The 10,560-nt window shown below is 43.2% G+C and overlaps 1 protein-coding gene across 2 annotated transcripts in view; it reads left to right on the top strand.

Annotated features, from left to right (window-relative positions):
• Positions 1-10,560, top strand: part of plekha6 (pleckstrin homology domain containing, family A member 6) — an 80,856-nt gene that overhangs the window by 2,821 nt on the left and 67,475 nt on the right. The window contains exon 1 of one of the 2 annotated variants that reach the window (XM_048254077.1): positions 5,208-5,883. The exons of the other annotated variant lie outside the window; for it this stretch is intronic. The gene's annotated coding sequence lies outside the window, so the exon portion shown is untranslated. Of the gene's footprint in view, positions 1-5,207; positions 5,884-10,560 lie in introns of those variants that run through there. 2 annotated transcript variants of the gene reach the window in all.

The raw sequence follows: 10,560 nt of genomic DNA, 5'->3' as shown, positions 1-10,560 counted from the left end.
GAATATAGTAAATTATCCGACTCTCTGTTGTGTACCTGTGTGTTTACCGGGCCCAAGGCAGTCCCGCTGCACAGTTAGATTATGGGTTAGTGGAAATGGGAAAAAAAAAAGTGTGCTGGTCCTTGACCTTAGTAATACCAAGTGTGAAAGTTGTCATCAGTATCCTATGGACATTTATTTTGTGTTTTGTAGCTTGCCAAGGGCACTAATAGTAGATGGAACAACAATATGGAACAGCATCATCTATAACACTTGGCACCAACAGATGTAATATCTTGAGACACATAGATAGGTTTTTTTGTTGCAGTTTCACAATCAACACCACGGTAATGAAAAGCCATATGTTCCTATTGCACAGGCCCAAAGATGAACAAGGCATGTTTTATTCTACATTTTATATCTATATATTCTGCTGAAGCAGAGGGTTGTGCCAGAGTGATTTCCTGAATTATCATGTAGCAGTGAAATGGACAAACCCGCCCCCTCATCTAGAGGTGGGTTTACACAGGGGCTCGATGATTCACCACACAAACACACCAGACACACACACACACACACAGAGACACACAGGCACACATACAAACACACACACACACACACACACACATATGCTACCTCAACAGACACACAGACAGTGAAACACACAAGGACACCAACACCAACCCCCCACCAGCCTTGGAGGTCTCCATGGCAACCCATTAAGGAAGGCAATCTGGAGCCATAGTCAAGGAGACGACAGAGGAAAGGGAAGGACAAAAGAGTGCGAAGGTGCTATGGCGAGTATAGGGGCGAAGACAAAGAGAGAGAGAAAGAGAGCAACAGAGAGAGAAAGAAGAGAAACAGAGAGAAAGAAAGAAATGGAGGGGAGGAAAGGGAATTTGTGAGGCCATATTATTATTTGCGCTGAGGTGTATAGGTGGCAGTTCGGCGAGTGTTTGACCTCTAAAACAAGTGCTGTCAGTAACAACATTTATGTACACCAACGTGATAGATAATTTTAGACACAGAGCTTGGCTTGTCATTAACAATATAATTCAACAACGTGTGCATCATTGTTGTTAGAGATAAAAGCATCTGTTTTCAATAGTCACTGGCACGATTCTGTTCATAATACCTTACCTTTTACTATTCATAACTTAAGCCTCTCCATTGTGTCTTCAGTTTCCCTAAATAGGAGCACTGGGCTTTCCACTACTCAGAGACACAATTAGTCATTCATGCCAGTAGGAAGTGACATTTAGGATTTTAATCTCACTGAATAAATGATTCATAAGATCATTAAGAGGTCTGTCACTTGTTTTTCACTGCCTTTTGCAGTCCATTTTAATGTACCCTGTAATTTGGAACTCAAAGTGGTCTCATGCACTGTGATAAAAAAAGGAACAAAAGAATTGTGAAAGATTTTCTTTTATCACATAAAATGAATAACTTTGTATTGTTGTTGTTGTTCTTGTAGTCAGTGTTCTTAGGTAAAGCTTATTTTTTAATTAATAAAATCCAGAGCAACACCTTCCACACTTCTTACAGTACGGAAACATCAGAGAGCAGACAGCGGGAGTACCTGCTGCACTCCAGAACGTCAACAACTTATTTTTGAAGGGGCTCATACTCTTTTAGCAAATGTTGTTTTCATGAATGAGCAGATACAAAGGGAGTCAGCTCCTCAGAGCTCAGTCAGACAGGACTGAATGATCATGTGAAGTCAAGAAATGTCAAGTCACTTTATTTATATAGCACATTCTAAAACAGCAGGAGTTGACCCAGATACTTTACCATTGAGGCAGTTAGGACATATGAATTCATGGCAGCACAGAAACTGACCTGAGGTGCATTGCTGTGCTGACCACTCACCAGACAAAAAGGTGTTTATTATCTGGCTAGCTTGCCAGAGTGGCTGCTCGGGCCCACTCAGCGTGGGAGTGAATGAGCTGACCTTTGCGTTGCTCCAGTGACATCCTCGGGCAGTCCGTGGGCGGTCCTCAAGGGGCCTCTGCATCAGTGCATCTGTGAATGGGCGCGGGCACAGGGGAAGCCTAAGTGACTCAGAGGAGGAAGGGCACTTGCTGGGCGAGAGTGGTGAGCACGGTGTGATAAACGCAGATTAGCTCTGCTGGGCACGCTGACTCACGGCCATCACTGACTACGTGGACAGAGCTCGGCCAGAGTTTGGTCTGTTTCTGCTCACCGAGTTTAGGTAGCTTGCCATTGTTTTCTCACTAACGTGAATGTGTGGAATTACTGAAAGAGCAGAAAGAAAATGACATTCGAGGATATGAACTGACAGTGGCATTTGCGTTTTACTAGAGGCAGAGGACAGTGACAGGATTGTGGTCATGGGCATTTTTTCCATCCATTTGGCACATGAAACATGGTATCTGTGCTGTCTAGGATGATGCAATTCAGGGTTGGGTGTAGGTAAGAGTCTGGTGTATACGCACTCATAACTCATTCTTGCTAGTTGGATGTCACTCTTAGACCCCACCCCACCACCCCCAAAATATTGCCTCACTGGTTTATGCTGATTCAGTCCATCATTTATTCATGATGCTCTCTATTAATATTAATAAGACCGAAAATGGCAGAAAGCCAAGCGTTTATGAGGGAGATACGAACAGACCTCATGGGACTGTGCCTGTAGACAAAGCTAAGTGCACAATAAAAAGCAAGCAAGCCAAATATTTTCCCAAAAAGGGCCCTTTTTGTCTTGTCTCTCCTCCTTTTGTGCATTCTGAGTGACTACTTTATGAACACATAAGCACAGCTCACTATACAGGCGTTCAGGGCTGTGGAGTGGGATGCGGGGCAGGAGATCCTGTATGGAGAGGCTCGAGGGTCGGGGACTGGAGGCTGACTGGGGATGCAGGCTTGGCAGATGCTCGAGCGGTGGGTACTGCCTCAGGTGGCTGAATATTACTCCCTTGGCACACGTGAGTGCCCTGCCGAGCCCAAATGGGAAGGAAATGCCTCCCGACAGCCTCATTAATATGAAAGCCTATCCATCAGAAGGCCTGCATGTGCACACGCGAATGGCACGCGCACAACAGATGTTGACAGTGAGACACACACACACGCGCACATCCACACACAGGCTCTCTCTGTCTCTGTGTATGCCCATCCATGTGACTGGAAAACATCTATCTTTGCTACTTGGACACTCGGTTCTCGCTTGTCACTGTACGTCCAGAGACAGGCGGCTGTTCAGCCCTTTGTTCTTCTTTGCTCTAAGATGCCGGGTGTCAGACAAACAGCCAATTGATTGCGAAAGCTTCAGAACAGTACTCCTAATTTCAGTAGGTCATTGTTGACTCATGGCTGTACCACTGGTGCCATTGTTGGCTAATTGGTCAGAATATCAAGCAGGTTGGACTGATGAAGTGTCATGCATGTGTACTGCATTTACAGTTTGTAGAGCAGGGGTTCTCAAAGTTTTGATTGGTGAGGGCCAATTCAGGAACCCAACATTGAACTGAGGGCCGCCAAAGGGGTGGGGGGAGAAAAAAAAAGAAAAACCTGGAAAAAAAATCCTATTTGTATCATTTTAATGAGGTAATAAGGTTGGATCTCTACAGTTTATATTTATTGCATTAAACAGATTTTAATTCATAACTGAGGTTAAACCTGGCTAAAATGCAATGCACACACAATCCCTGCGGTTCTCTACCCTCAACAGACAAATTTGGGATATAACAGTTCGGGTTGCAGTCCATTTCAAGTACAAACTCTCAGTGTGCCTTGCTTCTTATCAGCATAGGCCTTATTCAGGGCCAATTCCAGCTACCAAAGCACCACAGGAAAACCTGACGGCCACGAAAAACCACTAAACGGAGATTCATTCTTTTCAAATCACACAGTACAGTTGTACAGTTTTAACAGTTTCACAGATGTTGTCAGATGTTATCGCGGGCCGCCAGAAATGTTTCCGTGGGCCGCCATTGGCCCCCGGGCCGCACTTTGAGAACCTATGTTGTAGAGGATGGCACTAATGACTGTACATGACTGGTCAGTTTGTGGACGTTCTTCGCATGCAATAGATAACAATGAACCAGTGAGTATCTAAGTTATTGCAGTACCAGTACTGCAAAAACTGTATCAGAGACTATGCTTTCAGATATTTGATTTTTAATTATATTGATCAAAATATTTTCAATATTTTGAGGGTAACATTTGCAGTTAACACAAATAATAACAAATAGCAAACTTCTCAACGCACATAAAACATAATCCATTCTTAACATTACATTTGTTACATTTAAGTTTAAAATTTTTCTTTATTCATCTTCAGTATTCAGGAAGAACAGAATCAAGTACTGTGGATGTTTTGATGAATCCCCAGACTTCACCACCAAGCGTAACTAATTCTGGGAGATGTGGTTCAAGAGTGCCTTTTATCAAGTCTGTGTAAAAACAGCCCTCTGTTGCATACAAAACATCAAATTCAGACTCAACACTTCATAAAACCTGCCTCATCATCTCCAGAAGCTTCTTGAGACTTGTTGAAATTAGCTGTACTCTCTTAGGTAAAGAATAGACCACAACACCTATTGATTTGTCTCCTGTCTGGGAGACTGTGCAGCAGGACTTTTTCCTTCACAGTGAAAGTCTGATCTCTGTCTCTGTCGGAAGTCTTGTCTGAAATATTGCTTTTAATGCTTTGATGCACTATACATGGAAGCACAATATATTTCCAATATTATGCCAAAAAGGTGTATAAATTGCAACTTAATTATCATTTTTACCGGACATAACTGAAAAGCTGGCCTTAGACCTTTGCTTTTACAATTTGAGGTTGATCAGAGAAGGGCATAATGTTTTTTTCATGCCTGGTCAGCTTCTGTGTGACATTGCACTATAGGGATTGTTCCGGTGCTTTTAACACAACAGTGTACAGTCAAACTGCTCAAGAGAGGACATGTTTTTGTTCAGTTCCCTGAATGTCTCTGACATTAAATTCTTTGACCTTCATCAGCCCTTGTTTTATTCTCTCTCTCTCTCTCTCTCTCTCTCTCTCTCTCTCTCTCTCGCTCTCTAGATGTCTTTAGGATCTGGTGGGATCAGGACAAGCTGATGATCTGGCCTGTAGGCCGGCTGCCTCGGACCTAGGAGGTGTCTGCTGACCCAGCAAAGACTCCTTAGCTCTGATTATTCCCTAAATCCTATTCCCACCCTCTCTGGTGGAAGTGTGTCTGCTGTTTATTCCCCTTCTGGCAGACCCCCACTTGCTGAGCTTTCGTGCAGTGTCTCTTACCGCTCTTTCTATCATCCAGTGACATTGCAGTTGAAGTTTTTCTTTTTTTCTTTTTGTTTGTCTGACACAAGATATCTCTTTGGGTCTCTCTCAGGAATTCTTGACAGTCTAATGTAAGGGCAGACAGGGTTGCAATTGCAAAGGGGGTTATTCGAGTCAGACACAGTAAAATACTCATTACGGTTACATAAATTGTTGATGCCGAAATTAAAGTAAACAAACGTTATTTAAACAATTTCAAATGTGAGTTCACAGCCTCCCGGTTGTTACCAGAGCTGACACAAGGCATGCAGGCCCTCCCTGAAGGCTTCCGTTATGGCTCCAGACTGCACGCTGGCTGCCTCTCCCTCAGCCTTGTCGTCCTCCGCTTCTCCTCCTCTAATTCAGCTGCCCAGAGCCCGAGGCCCATCCAGAGAAAGAAAATGCCATTTGACCCTTGGACCCACCTTCACAATCAACTGGAGCACTGTGATCCTTTGAGGCACATTCTCCACTAATGAAGATGCATTTTCTGAATCATTGGGGAAGTGTGGGCTAATCCTTGACTCCATGTCCTCAGGCCTTAACATCCGCCCGTGATGGGAGCCCCTAACACAACAGCTCTACAAAGCCTCAGACCACAAACAAATTAGTTGAAGGTATTGGTTGAGACTTTTTGTTTTCCTTTTTCCCAAACAAGTTTATTAAAAGGCTCCATGGAGGCTTGTAATTACAGAGCAGAGAACGCCGGGCGGTTTGGGGTTCGGTGGGGGGGGGGGAGAGAGAGAGAGAGAGAGAGAGAGAGAGAGAGAGAGAGAGAGAGAGAAAGAGAGAGAGAGATTGGGCACACAGGCTGCTGATCATGGGTTTGTCTTGTGCTCTTTGCCACTGAGAACACAAATCTTTGGGGTATGACTGTGCACGAGCACGTCCTGAGAAAAAAGCCACACAGCTCCTATAAAGCCCACCGATAAAACAATACTAACGCTCCCCCTTTACGAGGTCTTTAATCCTAATCCCTGTGACCACTGTGATCACCACATGGACACATGGTTAGCCATGAGACCAGTAAAACCTCCAAGGAGAAAGAATAAGTATAGACATAGGGGAAGTGTTGGGTTTTGGGGTTTAGTGGAAACTGGGTTTACTTTAGCTCTAGGGCTTATATTGCCTTTGTTCCAGTACTTAGCCAATGAGGCAAAGAACTGAATAGGCCCAGGTTAGCACATTGTATCAGTAACACTGCCAAATTTGTCTTTCCAAAGTTGTGTTTTTCTTGTTGTGTAAGTGTATTTTCTGATGAAGGCTATGAATCACCTTTGCTGTGTAATTGACATCTTGTGTCATTGACATCATGAGTGTTTGCTAAAATGCCAGGCATTGTCCATGTGCCTGAAAAAACAAATTTATTTTTTGAAATGTTCAGGACTTTTGTGTGGAGACATTCTTCTTTTGAGAGGAGTATCAACATGATATGACATGAAACAGGAGTGAATTTCAGTCAAAACAATTTCAGACTGTCAGTAATAAAGGCATTGAGATAACAGCACCAAAATGTGCAAATCATTGACTGTATATGGGTCCAAATACAATGATCAAAAATAATTACAGGGATCTGCTTGAGGTGATGAGCCCCTATACAGTATATAATATAGGCCTGTAACTGCCCATTTTGAAATTCACCAATTTATTCTAAGCTATAACTATCCAGCCATTACAAATAGTCCACATTGGTCATTTTTAACATTTCAAAGTCAATCAGTGGCAAGTTCACTACATCTCCTCATCCCTTAATTTGAAAATCCTGCCCACTCTTAAGATTATCTTATGAAAAACTGCTGCCTGTCATTGCTTCAAAGGTTACCACACACTTTTATTAACCTGAGACGTGCTATGGCGTGTTATGCATACCAGTCATTATATCATCCTGCCCTTCATACAAGGATTCAAGCTGTGCTTAGCTGTGAAGTCCCTTAAAGCTGTATAGGAAACATTAGATATACTTCAGCTTTTGTTTACTTTAATAGTGAAAGAATGTGCACTATAGCACTTAGCAGAGTTAGCAATTTGTACCAAGACTGATTAAAATTCGTATACATCTGTGTCCTGTCTAGCCGCTTGAGGAGACACTGCTTAAAAAAAAGAAAGAAAAAAAACTCTCCTTCAGGCAAAACTGATGTTGAACACACCCTATTCAATAACAGGTGGGGCTGAGCATTAGACAGCTATGAGCACTCCAATTGTGTCTTGGTGTATGCGTCATGCAGTGATTCTGGAGTGGGTGAGGAAACTGGGTAGGTGGGGTGGAAGAGGAGAGGTTGGGCAGATCGAGACAGGAACCCTCGAGGGGAAGCTAGTTAACCCCAGGCGCTAAACTTCCCCTCTCTGTGTCTCTCCAGGTGTGAGTGTGTGTGTGACTCAGCAAACTCAGCAGCAGCAGAAGCAGGGCCTTTGTTGAAAGACCTGTGCTGGAGTTTGAGGACTTAGATGAGCCAGGCAGGCAAAAAGTGGTGGTGCACTTGCTAAAATAAGAACTAAAGTAATACCACACAATGTCTATGGTAGTTCTATAGTAGTATATAATACTGATATTATGTATTAGCCTAGCCCTTAGGACTACAGTCTTATAGTACTTCTTGTAGAGACTTACAGTACCTCTATGTTAGGCTATGTAGTAGTATATCCCAAAATACTGTAAGATTCCTATAGTTCTGTTTCGTAAGGATGAGCTTGAGCACTGAAGTGAGCCAGGCTCTGGCATGCTGGTGCTGGAGCTGGAGCTGTCTGAGGGAGGGGGAGGAGGACCTGGCTCACTGCAGGCTCTGACTCATCCGCAGGCTTCTTACTGTCTGCCTCCTCTGGGGTCTTGCTGTCGTCTCAACAGGTTTCGGGCGTCCGGCTGGAGGTGCTGAGTTCAGGTAGAGCATGCTATTTAGTGTGTTAGCTATTCCTAGCATCCCGTTGATAAACCTGTTTTGAACATGTAGTAGAATGTTATCTGCCTATGATGTGAAATTGATTGACATTCACTGCCTCTTAGGCTACATGATGGATTATGGTCAGATTAGGTGAAAGGTCTGTTGTCTTTTTCAAAAATCTGATTAGCAATTATCCAGTCAAATGTGAGTATTGATGTCACCACTGAGTTTACACAGGAATAAACAGACACAGGGTCTTAACTTTGGTTGCTCTCAATAATGTAGTTATGGCACAAATCTAGACATTCCCATTTTGGACAGAATATGAATATGATATGGTTATCTCTGTTCTGGGGCTGGCATGCATTGAATTCAATAACCCAGAGCATGGAATAACTCCACATTTAGCAACTTGCTTGCTTCGCTCTGTACTCTGTTACATGAATATTGGCGCTGAAGCCATGGACACTCTTGAAGCAGAAGGAGGAGGTCACATTTCTGTTCATAGCCTGTGAAAGTAAATGTGACTTGATTTGATGTGACAGTTCTGGAGTGTGTGTGTGTGTGTGTGTGTGTGTGTGTGTGTGTGTGTGTGTGTGTGTGTGTTTATTGAAAAAAGGCTGCATCATGGCTCTACTAGCCCTCTGTTTGTCTGGGAGTAGGTCAGCATGCCTATGCAGACCACAGGGCCCACAACAGAACACCGATATGGGGTGTTCACTACACCGCTGCTCCCTAACTGGGAACATAATACAGCACCAAACTGATTAGCTGCCAATGCATTTCAACACATCAGCCCTTGGGCTCAAATAGCTCAAATTGTTGTTCGTCTAGTTTTGTGTGGTGCTGTTAGTGCTTACCTGTACCTCTAACCACACTCCATGTGGAGGTTGTGCCTTGTAAACATCATCACTTATGGAGCTGGGAATCTGAAGCTGTGTATGGTCCTCTTAATTCATCTCTGTTGAGTATATTCTCTCTAAGGTTGTGCACCAAGTACCCTTAGTGGGTTCTTTTAAACTTTGTTTATTTTTACATTTTATAACATTGAGCCATGACATATGTGTGAATGAACTAGAACACTCCATCAGGGAAGGCGCCCTGGCTTGACTTCTTTCATCTGGGCTGTTAGTACTCTATGAGTGTTGTTGCTGTGATTTAACTACCTTGGTGTGTGTATCCTTATCATAATGATGCTTAGTTCCGAGTTTGTGTTGTTAGTTGTGTGTAACATTATAATATTCTGAGTTAATGAGCTTAGACCAATTTTATGACAAGGCAGTCGTCGCTCTGTAAGATAGGATGAGACGTGAACCACCTGAGCTTGTGTTGGCTGCAATGCTGCTGGTGCCAATTGTTTGGCAAAATCAATACAGTTAGCTGAAAACCAGAATGCAAGATGTGAGTGGCAGTTGGGTGGTGTGGGATGGAGTGGGTAATAAGCTGCAGGCTTTGAGCCTGAGAGGAATGTTTGTGATGTAGGGGAGAGGGTCCCTGAAGGAAAGAGATGTGTGGAAGCTACAGCATCAGTGGACAGTCTGTGGAGACTGCAGTGACGGGTTTCTGTCAATTCACTGATAGAACATTTTTAAAGTCATCTCCATGGTGGCTATCTTTTGAGTTTAATTTTACCTACTCTACCTTTACTATGGATTTCAGGATATTTAATGCAAAAATACCTGAATACCACATTTTTAACTGACAGTAATATTGTTATATAATGTCTCTGTGAATTGAAGGTATCCTAGGATGAATTAGTCTCTGAAAGTCAATAGTCCGGCCTTGTGGGCATCTCTCAGCCAATTCAACATCTGACTTGACCTCTGAGATCGAGATCCGACAGAGTTGTGCAGTCACATTCTCAGGGTTTGTAAAATTAGTACTGCGCTTAGAATACTGCCCAGCGCTGCTCAAGGCTTTTTTAGACTAATGTCAGTTCAATCAGCGCACACAGTGACCTATATATCGTTACTTACACAGGGATGCCATGGACGCTGCAACTGCGACTGACGTTGACCCAGTAAGAACAGAACTGTGGTGCTTTGATTTTTTTTTACTGTCCCAGATTTTTTTTACTGTCCCACCCTCTGTGGGATTTCTGTCTCTCTGTCTTGGACCACCTTGACCACTTCTGTGTGTGTGTGTGTGTGTGTGTGTGTGTGTGTTTAAATCAGTCTGTGAAGGCATTACTTTTGTAATCAACTTGATTAACAGTCTGTCAAATTTGATATTTATAACTTCCTTTATGATATTGTTTTGCCTCTGGGCCTAGAGACATTTTGGTATTGAGTGTAGCAGCACTTGGCACAAAAAGAAATATGCTATTGTGAAACCATCTCTGGTGAGTGTGCTCTCTTGGCACTCTCTTGACATTTCACAATGTCACTGATTCTTTCTGTCATTGTTTGTTTGGACTAG

Source organism: Alosa alosa, chromosome 10 (genome assembly GCF_017589495.1).
Source record: "Alosa alosa isolate M-15738 ecotype Scorff River chromosome 10, AALO_Geno_1.1, whole genome shotgun sequence".
NCBI classification, from domain to species: domain Eukaryota; kingdom Metazoa; phylum Chordata; class Actinopteri; order Clupeiformes; family Clupeidae; genus Alosa; species Alosa alosa.
The sequence above is the reverse complement of the archived record's forward strand: the minus strand, read 5'-3'. Positions and strand labels throughout refer to the sequence as shown.